General features: G+C 25.4%; 1 protein-coding gene across 2 annotated transcripts in view; it reads right to left on the bottom strand.

Annotated features, from left to right (window-relative positions):
* Window positions 1-13583, bottom strand: part of LOC111421017 (potassium voltage-gated channel protein Shaw-like) — a 121338-nt gene that overhangs the window by 68429 nt on the left and 39326 nt on the right. The gene's annotated exons all lie outside the window — the stretch shown is intronic.

Raw genomic sequence — 13583 nt, 5'->3', positions numbered from 1 at the left:
GCAATATGCTGAATGACAAAAAAATTCCATACTATCTCCTAAAATTGAAAAACCTCTTCTTCTGCAGCTTCGCCATTAAACAGAAAATTGTTCCTTAGAAAATAAGAAAAAAATGAAGTTGTGTTTAGAAATCAATATCTCAAAAACTAACAGATATTTTAAAAATCCGTTTCTTTCGTTGGAAAGCTTATAATTTAAGGTACATATGCTGATAATTTCATAATGATTTATTGAAATTGTGATTTGTTATGATTTTTTGAAAATGATTGAAAATAATTGTGTATCCAGAAAAATGAAAAATTACCTTATGTTGTTCAAAAGTTAATATCTCAAGAACTAAAAGATATTTTGAGAATCCATTTCTTTCGTTGGAAAACTTATAATTTGGGGTACATATGCTGATAATTTCATAATGATATATTGAAATTGTGGTTTGTTATGATTTTTTGAAAATGATCGAAAATAATTGTGTATCCCGAAAAATGAGATATTGCCTTATGTTGTTCAAAAGTTAATATCTCAAGAACTAAAAGATATTTTGAAAATCTGTTTCTTTTGTTTGAAAGCTTGTAATTTGATTTATATATGCTGATAATTTCATAATGATTTATTGAAACCTCGATTTTTTGCGATTTTTTGAAAAATTAGTTGTGAAAATTATTTCTTAGAAAATAAGAAAAAAACTAAGTTGTGTTTAGAAATGAATATCTCAAAAACTAACAGATATTTTAAAAATCCGTTTCTTTTGTTTGAAAGCTTATAATTTGATTTACATATGCTGATAATTTCATAATGATTTATTGAAACCTCGATTTAATTCGATTTTTTGAAAAATTAGTTGTGAAAATTGTTCCTTAGAAAATAAGAAAAAAATGAAGTTGTGTTTAGAAATGAATATCTCAAAAACTAAAAGATATTTTAAAAATCCGTTTCTTTTGTTTGAAAGCTTATAATTTGATTTACATATGCTGATAATTTCATAACGATTTATTGAAACCTCGATTTATTGCGATTTTTTGAAAAATTAGTTGTGAGAATTGTTTCTTAAAAAATGACAGAAAAGGGAGTTCCGTTTAGAAATTAATATCTCAAGAACTAAAAGATATTTTGAAAATCCGTTTCTTTCGTTGGAAAGCTTATAATTTAAACTATATACGCTGGTAATTTTATAATGATATATTGAAATTGTGATTTGTTATGATTTTTTGAAAATGATTGAAAATAATCGTTTATCCCGAAAAATGAGAAAATGCCTTATGTTGTTCAAAGGTTAATATCTCAAGAACTAAAAGATATTTTGAAAATCCGTTTCTTTCGTTGGAAAGCTTATAATTTAAACTATATATGCTGGTAATTTCATAATGATGTATTGAAATTGTGATTTGTTATGATTTTTTAAAAATGATTGAAAATAACTGTGTATCCCGAAAAAAGAGAAATTGCCTTATGTTGTTCAAAGGTTAATATCTCAAGAACTAAAAGATATTTTGAAAATCCGTTTCATTCGTTGGAAAACTTATAATTTAAACTATATATGCTGGTAATTTCATAATGATGTATTGAAATTGTGATTTGTTATGATTTTTTAAAAATGATTGAAAATAACTGTGTATCCCGAAAAAGGAGAAATTGCCTTATGTTGTTCAAAGGTTAATATCTCAAGAACTAAAAGATATTTTGAAAATCCGTTTCTTTCGTTGGAAAGCTTATAATTTGAATTAGTTATGCTGATAATTTTATAATGATTTATTAAAATCCCGATTTATTGCGATTTTTTAAAATATTAGTTGTGAGTATTGTTTCTTAAAAAATGACAAAAAAAGGGAGTTCTGTTTAGAAATTAATATCTCAAAAACTGAAAAATATTTTGAAAATCCGTATATTTCGTTGGAAAGCTTATAATTTAAACTATATATGTTGGTAATTTTATAATGATATAGTGAAATTGTGATTTATTATGATTTTTTGAAAATGATTAAAAATAATTGTGTATCCAGAAAAATGAGAAAATGCCTTATGTTGTTCAAAGGTTAATATCTAAAGAACTAAAAGATATTTTGAAAATCCGTTTCTTTCGTTGGAAAGCTTATAATTTAAACTATATATGCTGGTAATTTCATAATGATGTATTGAAATTGTGATTTGTTATGATTTTTTAAAAATGATTGAAAATAACTGTGTATCCCGAAAAAAGAGAAATTGCCTTATGTTGTTCAAAGGTTAATATCTCAAGAACTAAAAGATATTTTGAAAATCCGTTTCATTCGTTGGAAAACTTATAATTTAAACTATATATGCTGGTAATTTCATAATGATGTATTGAAATTGTGATTTGTTATGATTTTTTAAAAATGATTGAAAATAACTGTGTATCCCGAAAAAGGAGAAATTGCCTTATGTTGTTCAAAGGTTAATATCTCAAGAAATAAAAGATATTTTGAAAATCCGTTTCTTTCGTTGGAAAGCTTATAATTTGAATTAGTTATGCTGATAATTTTATAATGATTTATTAAAATCCCGATTTATTGCGATTTTTTGAAAAATTAGTTGTGACATTTGTTTCTTAGAAAATGAGAGAAAAGGGAGTTCCGTTTAGAAATTAATATCTCAAAAACTAAGATATTTTGAAAATCCGCATATTTCGTTGGAAAACTTATAATTTAAACTATATATGCTGGTAATTTCATAATGGTATATTGAAATTGTGATTTGTTATGATTTTTTGAAAATGATTAAAAATAATTGTGTATCCCGAAAAATGAGAAATTGCCTTATGTTGTTCAAAGGTTAATATCTAAAGAACTAAAAGATATTTTGAAAATCCGTTTCTTTCGTTCTAAAGCTTATAATTTGAATTAGTTATGCTGATAATTTTATAATGATTTATTAAAATCCCGATTTATTGCGATTTTTTGAAATATTAGTTGTGAGTATTGTTTCTTAAAAAATGACAAAAAAGGGAGTTCTGTTTAGAAATTAATATCTCAAAAACTGAAAAATATTTTGAAAATCCGTATATTTCGTTGGAAAGCTTATAATTTAAACTATATATGTTGGTAATTTTATAATGATATAGTGAAATTGTGATTTATTATGATTTTTTGAAAATGATTAAAAATAATTGTGTATCCCGAAAAATGAGAAAATGCCTTATGTTGTTCAAAGGTTAATATCTCAAGAACTAAAAGATATTTTGAAAATCCGTTTCTTTCGTTGGAAAGCTTATAATTTAAACTATATATGCTGGTAATTTTATAATGATATATTGAAATTGTGATTTGATATGATTTTTTGAAAATGATTGAAAATAATTGTGCATCCTGAAAAATGAGAAATTGCCTTAAGTTGTTCAAAAGTTAATATCTCAAGAACTAAAAAATATTTTGAAAATCCGTTTCTTTCGTTGGAAAGCTTATAATTTGGGGTACACATCCTGATAATTTCATAATAATATATTGAAATTGTGATTTGTTATGATTTTTTGAAAATGATTGAATATAATTGAGAAATTGCCTTATGTTGTTCAACAGTTAATATCTCAAGAATTAAAAGATATTTTGAAAATCCGTTTCTTTCGTTGGAAAGCTTATAATTTGAGGTACATATGCTGATAATTTCATAATGATATATTGAAATTGTGATTTGTTATGATTTTTTGAAAATGATTGAATATAATTAAATATAATTGAGAAATTGTCTTATGTTGTTCAACAGTTAATATCTCAAGAATTAAAAGATATTTTGAAAATCCGTTTCTTTCGTTGGAAAGCTTATAATTTGAGTTACATATGCTGATAATTTCATAATGATATGTTGAAATTGTGATTTGTTATGATTTTTTGAAAATGATTGAAAATAATTATGTATACCGAAAAATGAGAAATTGCCTTATATTGTTCAAAAGTTAATATCTCAAGAACTAAAAGATATTTTGAAAATCCGTTTCTTTCGTTCGAAACCTTATAATTTGGGGTACATATGCTGATAATTTCATAATAATATATTGAAATTGTGATTTGTTATGATTTTTTGAAAATGATTGAATATAATTGAGAAATTGCCTTATGTTGTTCAACAGTTAATATCTCAAGAACTAAAAGATATTTTGAAAATCCGTATCGCTCGTTGGAATGCTTATAATTTAAGGTACATATCCTGATAATTTCATAATGATATATTGAAATTGTGATTTGTTATGATTTTTTGAAAATGATTGAAAATAACTGTGTATCCCGAAAAATGAAAAATTGCCTCATGTTGTTCAAAAGTTAATATCTCAAAAAATAAAAGATATGTTCAAAATCCGTTCTTTTCGTTGGAAAGCTTATAATTTAAGGTATATATGCTGATAATTTCATAATAATATATTGAAATTGTGATTTGATATGATTTTTTGAAAATGATTGAAAATAATTGCTTATCCCGAAAATTGAGAAAATACCTTACGTTGTTCAAAATTTAATATCTCAAGAACTAAAAGATGTTTTGAAAATCCGTTTCTTTCGTTGGAAAGCTTATAATTTAAACTATACATGCTGCTAATTTTATAATGATACATTGAAATTGTGATTTGTTATGATTTATTGAAAATAATTGTCTATCCCGAAAAATGAGAAAATGCCTTATGTTGTTCAAAGGTTAATATCTCAAGAACTAAAAGATATTTTGAAAATCCGTTTCTTTCGTTGGAAAGCTTATAATTTGAATTAGTTATGCTGATAATTTTATAATGATTTATTAAAATCCCGATTTATTGCGATTTTTTGAAATATTAGTTGTGAGTATTGTTTCATAAGAAATGACAAAAAAGGGAGTTCTGTTTAGAAATTAATATCTCAAAAACTGAAAGATATTTTGAAAATCCGTATATTTCGTTGGAAAGCTTATAATTTGAATTAATTATGCTGATAATTTCATAATGAATGTAAAAGCTCGATATAACGGACCTCGTTATAATGGACTTCGGATATAACGGGCAAAATATTTTCCAAAATATACTTCCAGTGTGAGCAGTTGAACTTATATTATTATTAATTACTGCTGCAATTAAATTAGCTAATCATATGAACATAATTTTATTCAAAGCAAGTGATGGATGGAAAAATTAATAGAACGGATAAATCTCGAAATGTTATTGCAATCCCAGATTTATAATGCTGATGAAACTGGTCTGTTATGGCGTGCTTTGCCTGAAAATACCCAAGCTTTTAGATAAAGAATATCAGCACTACTTTGTGCTGACGCTGATGGATCGCATAGACTGATACCTGTCATAGTTGGAAAATCTCGTAAACCCAAAGTTTTAAAAGACATAATGAATACTCTTCCCGTTTCGTATTATAATTTACAAAAGGTGTGGTTCACAGCAAATACCACCAGATGATGTAAAATGTTTATTGCTTTTAGACAACGCACCTTCTCATCCATCTGAAAATGTTTTACGATCCGACGATGGTAAAGTTAATTGTGTGTTTTTGCCCAAAAATACAACATCGATAATTCAGCCCATGGACCAGGAAATAATTTTAGCGACCAAACGAGTATATAGACGAAAATTTTTACGAAGAAAGCGAAAAAGACACAAGAGAACACAACCCACGTTGGAGAATTTAAAAAAGTATAATTTATAATCCACAATTTTTAATTTCTCGACTGCATGGAAGGAAGTAAAAGCTCAAACATTAGAAAATGGGTGGACGAATCTATTTGACGACCAACATGAAGATATTGATTTGGAAGGATTAAAGGATTTTTGTACTGCCATACAAAATACCGTTGGAAGAGAAGTAGCCGAAGAAGATATATACAATGGCTAGAAATGGATGAAGATGATCCTGGTTATCATATTATACGGAACATGAAATAGCTGATGAAATGATGATGGTTGATAACGAGCTTGAAAGCCAGAAAAATGAAAGATTCCCAAAGATAAAATTGTCAACGATCAGATCGCGTCTCGACGATTTAATAACATTTATAGATGATTCATCAAATAAAAAAATGTAATTGTATTAAGCACGTTTCCGTAATTTTAGGGAGTTAATCATAAAAGAACAACAAACTTCAAAAGTGCAAACCAAACTTGATTGGTTTTTTTAGAAAAACATTGCCAACCACAAGCGTTTCGACATCCAGTACATAATATCATTTTATAACCAGAGTATGCACATATCAGAAGTAAAGTTTTTGTTTAACTAATATGTATAGATATATAAATAAAAAAATATATAAGACATATTCTAAGACATGTTAATTTATTTTATATTTGATAACAAACAATTGACATTATACCTCTTTCTGGTCATATTTGAAATATTTCATATTTGCCTCGGGACTGTTTTTCTATGTTTGTGAAAAATATACGGACAAATCAAATTAAAATATGGCTAATTGAATAATAGTATATTCTTATATGAGCATATAATGAGGGCTATTATTCACGAAGGTTAAGTTTACGTCACGACCGTAGCGATTTCTTGTTGTGAGAATTGCTCCCTAAAAAATAAGAAAAAAGGGAGTTGTGTTTAGAAATAATATCTCAAAAACTAAAAAATATTTTAAAAATCAGTTTCTTTCGTTGGAAAGCTTATAATTTAAACTACATATACTGATAATTTCATAATGATTTATTAAAATGCCGATTTATTACGATTTTTTAAAAAATGTTGTGGTGATAAATGTTCTTCTTAGAAAATAATAAAAAGAGAGTTATGTTTCGAAATTAATATCTCAAAAACTAACAGATATTTTAAAAATCCGTTTCTTTTGTTTGAAAGCTTATAATTTGATTTACATATGCTGATAATTTCATAATGATTTATTGAAACCTCGATTTATTGCAATTTTTTGAAAAATTACTTGTGAAAATTGTTCCTTATAAAATAAGAAAAAAATGAAGTTGTGTTTAGAAATTAATATCTCAAAAACTAAAAGATATTTTAAAAATCCGTTTCTTTTCTTTGAAAGCTTATAATTTGATTTACATATGCTGATAATTTCATAATGATTTATTGAAACCTCGATTTACTGCGATTTTTTGAAAAATTAGTTGTGAAAATTGTTCCTTAGAAAATAAGAAAAAAATGAAGTTGTGTTTAGAAATTAATATCTCAAAAACTAAAAGATATTTTGAAAATCCGTTTCTTTGGTTGGAAAGCTTATAATTTAAGCTATATATACTGATAATTTCATAATGATTTATTAAAATCCCGAATTATTACGATTTTTTAAAAAATTTTGTGGTGATAAATGTTCTTCTTAGAAAATAATAAAAAGAGAGTTATGTTTCGAAATTAATATCTCAAAAACTAAAAGATATTTTGAAAATCCGTTTCTTTGGTTGGAAAGCTTATAATTTAAGCTATATATACTGATAATTTCATAATGATTTATTAAAATCCCGATTTATTACGATTTTTTAAAAAATTTTGTGGTGATAAATGTTCTTCTTAGAAAATAATAAAAAGAGAGTTATGTTTCGAAATTAATATCTCAAAAACTAACAGATATTTTAAAAATCCGTTTCTTTTGTTTGAAAGCTTATAATTTGATTTACATATGCTGATAATTTCATAATGATTTATTGAAACCTCGATTTATTGCAATTTTTTGAAAAATTACTTGTGAAAATTGTTCCTTATAAAATAAGAAAAAAATGAAGTTGTGTTTAGAAATGAATATCTCAAAAACTAACAGATATTTTAAAAATCCGTTTCTTTTGTTTGAAAGCTTATAATTTGATTTACATATGCCGATAATTTCATAATGATTTATTGAAACCTAGAATTACTGCGATTTTTTGAAAAATTAGTTGTGAAAATTGTTCCTTAGAAAATAAGAAAAAAATGAAGTTGTGTTTAGAAATTAATATCTCAAAAACTAAAAGATATTTTGAAAATCCGTTTCTTTGGTTGGAAAGCTTATAATTTAAGCTATATATACTGATAATTTCATAATGATTTATTAAAATCCCGATTTATTACGATTTTTTAAAAAATGTTGTGGTGATAAATGTTCTTCTTAGAAAATAATAAAAAAAGAGTTATGTTTCGAAATTAATATCTCAAAAACTAACAGATATTTTAAAAATCCGTTTCTTTTGTTTGAAAGCTTATAATTTGATTTACATATGCTGATAATTTCATAATGATTTATTGAAACCTCGATTTATTGCAATTTTTTGAAAAATTAGTTGTGAAAATTGTTCCTTATAAAATAAGAAAAAAATGAAGTTGTGTTTAGAAATTAATATCTCAAAAACTAAAAGATATTTTAAAAATCCGTTTCTTTTTTTTGAAAGCTTATATTTTGATTTACATATGCTGATAATTTCATAATGATTTATTGAAACCTCGATTTACTGCGATTTTTTGAAAAATTAGTTGTGAAAATTGTTCCTTAGAAAATAAGAAAAAAATGAAGTTGTGTTTAAAAATTAATATCTCAAAAACTAAAAGATATTTTGAAAATCCGTTTCTTTGGTTGGAAAGCTTATAATTTAAGCTATATATACTGATAATTTCATAATGATTTATTAAAATCCCGATTTATTACGATTTTTTAAAAAATGTTGTGGTGATAAATGTTCTTCTTAGAAAATAATAAAAAAAGAGTTATGTTTCGAAATTAATATCTCATAAACTAACAGATATTTTAAAAATCCGTTTCTTTTGTTTGAAAGCTTATAATTTGATTTACATATGCTGATAATTTCATAATGATTTATTGAAACCTCGATTTATTGCAATTTTTTGAAAAATTACTTGTGAAAATTGTTCCTTATAAAATAAGAAAAAAATGAAGTTGTGTTTAGAAATGAATATCTCAAAAACTAACAGATATTTTAAAAATCCGTTTCTTTTGTTTGAAAGCTTATAATTTGATTTACATATGCCGATAATTTCATAATGATTTATTGAAACCTAGAATTACTGCGATTTTTTGAAAAATTAGTTGTGAAAATTGTTCCTTAGAAAATAAGAAAAAAATGAAGTTGTGTTTAGAAATTAATATCTCAAAAACTAAAAGATATTTTGAAAATCCGTTTCTTTGGTTGGAAAGCTTATAATTTAAGCTATATATACTGATAATTTCATAATGATTTATTAAAATCCCGATTTATTACGATTTTTTAAAAAATGTTGTGGTGATAAATGTTCTTCTTAGAAAATAATAAAAAAAGAGTTATGTTTCGAAATTAATATCTCAAAAACTAACAGATATTTTAAAAATCCGTTTCTTTTGTTTGAAAGCTTATAATTTGATTTACATATGCTGATAATTTCATAATGATTTATTGAAACCTCGATTTATTGCAATTTTTTGAAAAATTACTTGTGAAAATTGTTCCTTATAAAATAAGAAAAAAATGAAGTTGTGTTTAGAAATTAATATCTCAAAAACTAAAAGATATTTTAAAAATCCGTTTCTTTTCTTTGAAAGCTTATAATTTGATTTACATATGCTGATAATTTCATAATGATTTATTGAAACCTCGATTTACTGCGATTTTTTGAAAAATTAGTTGTGAAAATTGTTCCTTAGAAAATAAGAAAAAAATGAAGTTGTGTTTAAAAATTAATATCTCAAAAACTAAAAGATATTTTGAAAATCCGTTTCTTTGGTTGGAAAGCTTATAATTTAAGCTATATATACTGATAATTTCATAATGATTTATTAAAATCCCGATTTATTACGATTTTTTAAAAAATGTTGTGGTGATAAATGTTCTTCTTAGAAAATAATAAAAAAAGAGTTATGTTTCGAAATTAATATCTCAAAAACTAAAAGATATTTTCAAAATCCGTTTCTTTCGTTGGAAAGCTTATAATTTGAATTAGTTATGCTAATAATTTCATAATGCATTATTAAAATTCCAATTTATTGTGATTTTTTGAAAATTTTGTGGTGATAAATGTTCTTCTTAGAAAATGAGAAAAAAGAGAGTTATGTTTAGAAATTAATATCTCAAAAACTAAAAGATATTTTCAAAATCCGTTTATTTCATTGGAAAGCTTATAATTTATACAACAAATGCTGGTCATTTCATAATAATTTATTGAAATCCCGATTTGTTATGATTTCTTGAAGATGATTGAAAATAATTGTTTATCCCGAAAATGAGAAAATGCCATAATTTCCTATCTACTTTCTTAGCTGATATCTTCCTTATAATTAGCGATAGCGAAAAACTAAATGTACCATTTGAAAGCTTGAATCTTTGTCTATCTAAAATTAAGATCAATAAAAAATGAAGAACACGCTGTACTTAAAATAGCTGAAAATTACCAAACTTCAAGGCCTTGTGCAATTGTTATGAAACCGAATTTTAAAAAACTGTTATCATAGTCAGAAAGGGCGCTCCTTCAGCTATTTTAACCGGGTTTTCGTCGGTCAATATCTATCGGCGTCATGCTTAAATCACCTTTAATGTCCATCCCTACACGCAGAAACGCTTAAATACTCTTCCTCTAAACAACTTTCTTATTTGATAGGGAGAAAACTATAGAAACATGTCTATCTTATCGAAAATTTTCTGCTCTTTCTAGTGAAGTATAACACGCGGCGATCACACGTTTGCACAAGTATATTTTTTGCCGAAAACTGCTAAATTTATGCGTTTTAACCATTCTTCAACCCTGTTCGGGTCGATAACTTTCTTATATGAGCAGGAGACTACAACCATATCTATCTTATGGAAAATTTTCTTTTTCCATTTAGTTTTTCGCTATCCCTAATCATAAGGAAGATATCAGATAAGAAAGTAGATAGGAAATTACGGGTAAAAGTTTGTTTCTGGGAGGCTTGTTGCTACAGTCGCACGGGTTAATATCTCAAGAGCTAAAAGATATTTTAAAAATCCGGTTATATCATTTGAAAGCTTATAATTTGAATTAAACATAAAATTTAGTTAATATATAATTTTTTTTGATTTTGTTTTGTATATTTCTCCGCTTAAAATGAAAAAAAAGTAACTTTTAAAAGGAGTATTTTCAAACAATGAAGTTGCTAAAATCGGATCGGTTTAAATATTTGAAAATGAAGAGTTACGATCGTTTTGGTACTTTGGGAAAATGATATATTGCTCTCAGTCTTACGGCATCTCCCCGGTTTTATGTTTATACGTTGGAGGCTTGCAGTTTGTCCTAGAATATTTATAAAGGCTATTTCCCAACGGTTTATGTCCCGTTTTTGGTTTGTTCTCCGACTATGATAAATTATTACAGAAAGTATCTCGACTAAAATAAATACAATTAAAATTAATTCAACGAAAAACAAAGAATTTAACCGTTTCCGATCGAATCGAATCCAAAGACGTATTTATAGGTTTACCTTAAATTTTCTATATACAAAATATTATTTTTAGTTGCACGCAAAACAGATGGGCGTAGTTTAAGTTCCTCACGGATTGAGAACAGAAAAACATTTCGCTTTACAACAAAATTAAATCGAAATCAAGAAATCACATTCTTTCATAAAAAAAATCTTTAATGAAAAATTATAACATAAAATATATGAAAAAAAAATTAAATGAAATTAGCTTTTTTATCTTTAATATTCATTTTTGTTTTCTTTTCACCTGGGTAATTCAATTAAACAAATTTTGCACTTAAAGGTGAAATGTGTTTATTATCACTCTACCGGTTTCGCTCCTTTCGGAGCATCTTCAGAAGTTCCTAAAGTTATTAATTTTACAATACTTTCTATTATTATATAATTTTACATTTTAACTTGCGTCAATTTTTTGAACAACTAAACATGTATGTGATACTTTATTGAATTAATTCACTATTAAAATGTTAATCTCTAAACATGTGCTATCATACATCACTTTTTATTATATTTTAGGTTATGTTGAAACTGTCAATGGTATATTTTCTATTTTAATGTTGGTAATCTGTCAAATGTGATTGTCGTGTATTGAATTTAAACTTTCTTGTTTTGAATAGGTTGATTTTTAACAGGTTAAAATGAGGTATTACAACATAAACATATTAACTCCCTACATCAAACACACTGAAAAATATAATGGTACAGAGAGAGCAGCTATTTTTAGAGTTCGGGAGGTTTTCGTGGAGGTGTGTATGGTTGTTTGAGATAGGTATATAGTGGTCTTCTTGTAGGTATGATTTGTTCGTTTAGGCATGTTACATCAGGAAGGATTCTGGAATTTTTATCTTCGTTAAATTCATGTTTTGAGTTAAATGTTAAGTGATTTCCGAAGTTGGAGTTATTTTTGTGTTTATGTTCTCTTATTCTTTTTCTAAGGCTTCTGCCTGTTTCTCCAATGTACGCTGCTTTACAAGTGCCGCACTCTAGTATGTACACACCATTGTCGTCCAGTTTATTTATTTTGTCCTTATTGTTTATAAGCATTCTTTCTAATGTTTTATTTGGTTTGAAATTAAGATTTATATTATATTGTTTTAAACTCTGTTTTATTTTATTGGATATGTTGCCTTGGAATGTTATAGCTCTATAATAAATACTTTGATCTTCATTGTGTTGATTCTTTAGAGTGGTACAATTAATCATTTTTTGTTTTTTCTGTTGTTTGTTTATAATATTATTTATTATGTGAGTTGGGAAGTTACTATTTTTCGCAACTTGGTAGATTGTATTCATTTCGGTGGTAAGGTTTTCTGTGTTCATTTTTGAATTGTATGCTCTATGTATCATACTATGTATCTATGTATCTTTATTTAATATCTCAAAAACTAAAAGATACTTTGAAAATCCGTTTCTTTTGTTTGAAAGCTTATAATTTGATTTACATATGCTGATAATTTCATAATGATTTATTGAAACCTCGATTTATTGCGATTTTTTGAAAAATTAGTTGTGAAAATTGTTCCTTAGAAAATAAGAAAAAAATGAAGTTGTGTTTAGAAATGAATACCTCAAAAACTAAAAGATATTTCAAAAATCCGTTTCTTTTGTTTGAAAGCTTATAATTTGATTTACATATGCTGATACTTTCATAATGATTTATTGAAACCTCGATTTATTGCGATTTTTTGAAAAATTAGTTGTGAAAATTGTTCCTTAGAAAATAAGAAAAAAATAAAGTTGTGTTTAGAAATTAATATCTCAAAAACTAAAAGATATTTTAAAAATCAGTTTCTTTTGTTTGAAAGCTAATAATTTGATTTACATATGCTGATAATTTCATAATGATTTATTAAAACCTCGAATTATTGCGATTTTTTGAAAAATTAGTTGTGAAAATTGTTCCTTAGAAAATAGGAAAAAAATGAAGTTGTGTTTAGAAATTAATATCTCAAAAAGTAACAGATATTTTAAAAATTCGTTTCTTTTGTTTGAAAGCTTATAATTTGATTTACATATGCTGATAATTTCATAATGATTTATTGAAACCTCGATTTATTGCGATTTTTTGAAAAATTAGTGGTGAAAATTGTTCCTTAGACAATAAGAAAAAAATTAAGTTGTTTAGAAATTAATATCTCAAAAACTAAAAGATATTTTCAAAATCCGTTGCTTTTGTTTGAAAGCTTATAATTTGATTTACTTATGCTGATAATTTCATAATGATTTATTGAAACCTCGATTTATTGCGATTT

This window comes from Onthophagus taurus, chromosome 5 (assembly GCF_036711975.1).
Source record: "Onthophagus taurus isolate NC chromosome 5, IU_Otau_3.0, whole genome shotgun sequence".
NCBI classification, from domain to species: domain Eukaryota; kingdom Metazoa; phylum Arthropoda; class Insecta; order Coleoptera; family Scarabaeidae; genus Onthophagus; species Onthophagus taurus.
The sequence above is the reverse complement of the archived record's forward strand: the minus strand, read 5'-3'. Positions and strand labels throughout refer to the sequence as shown.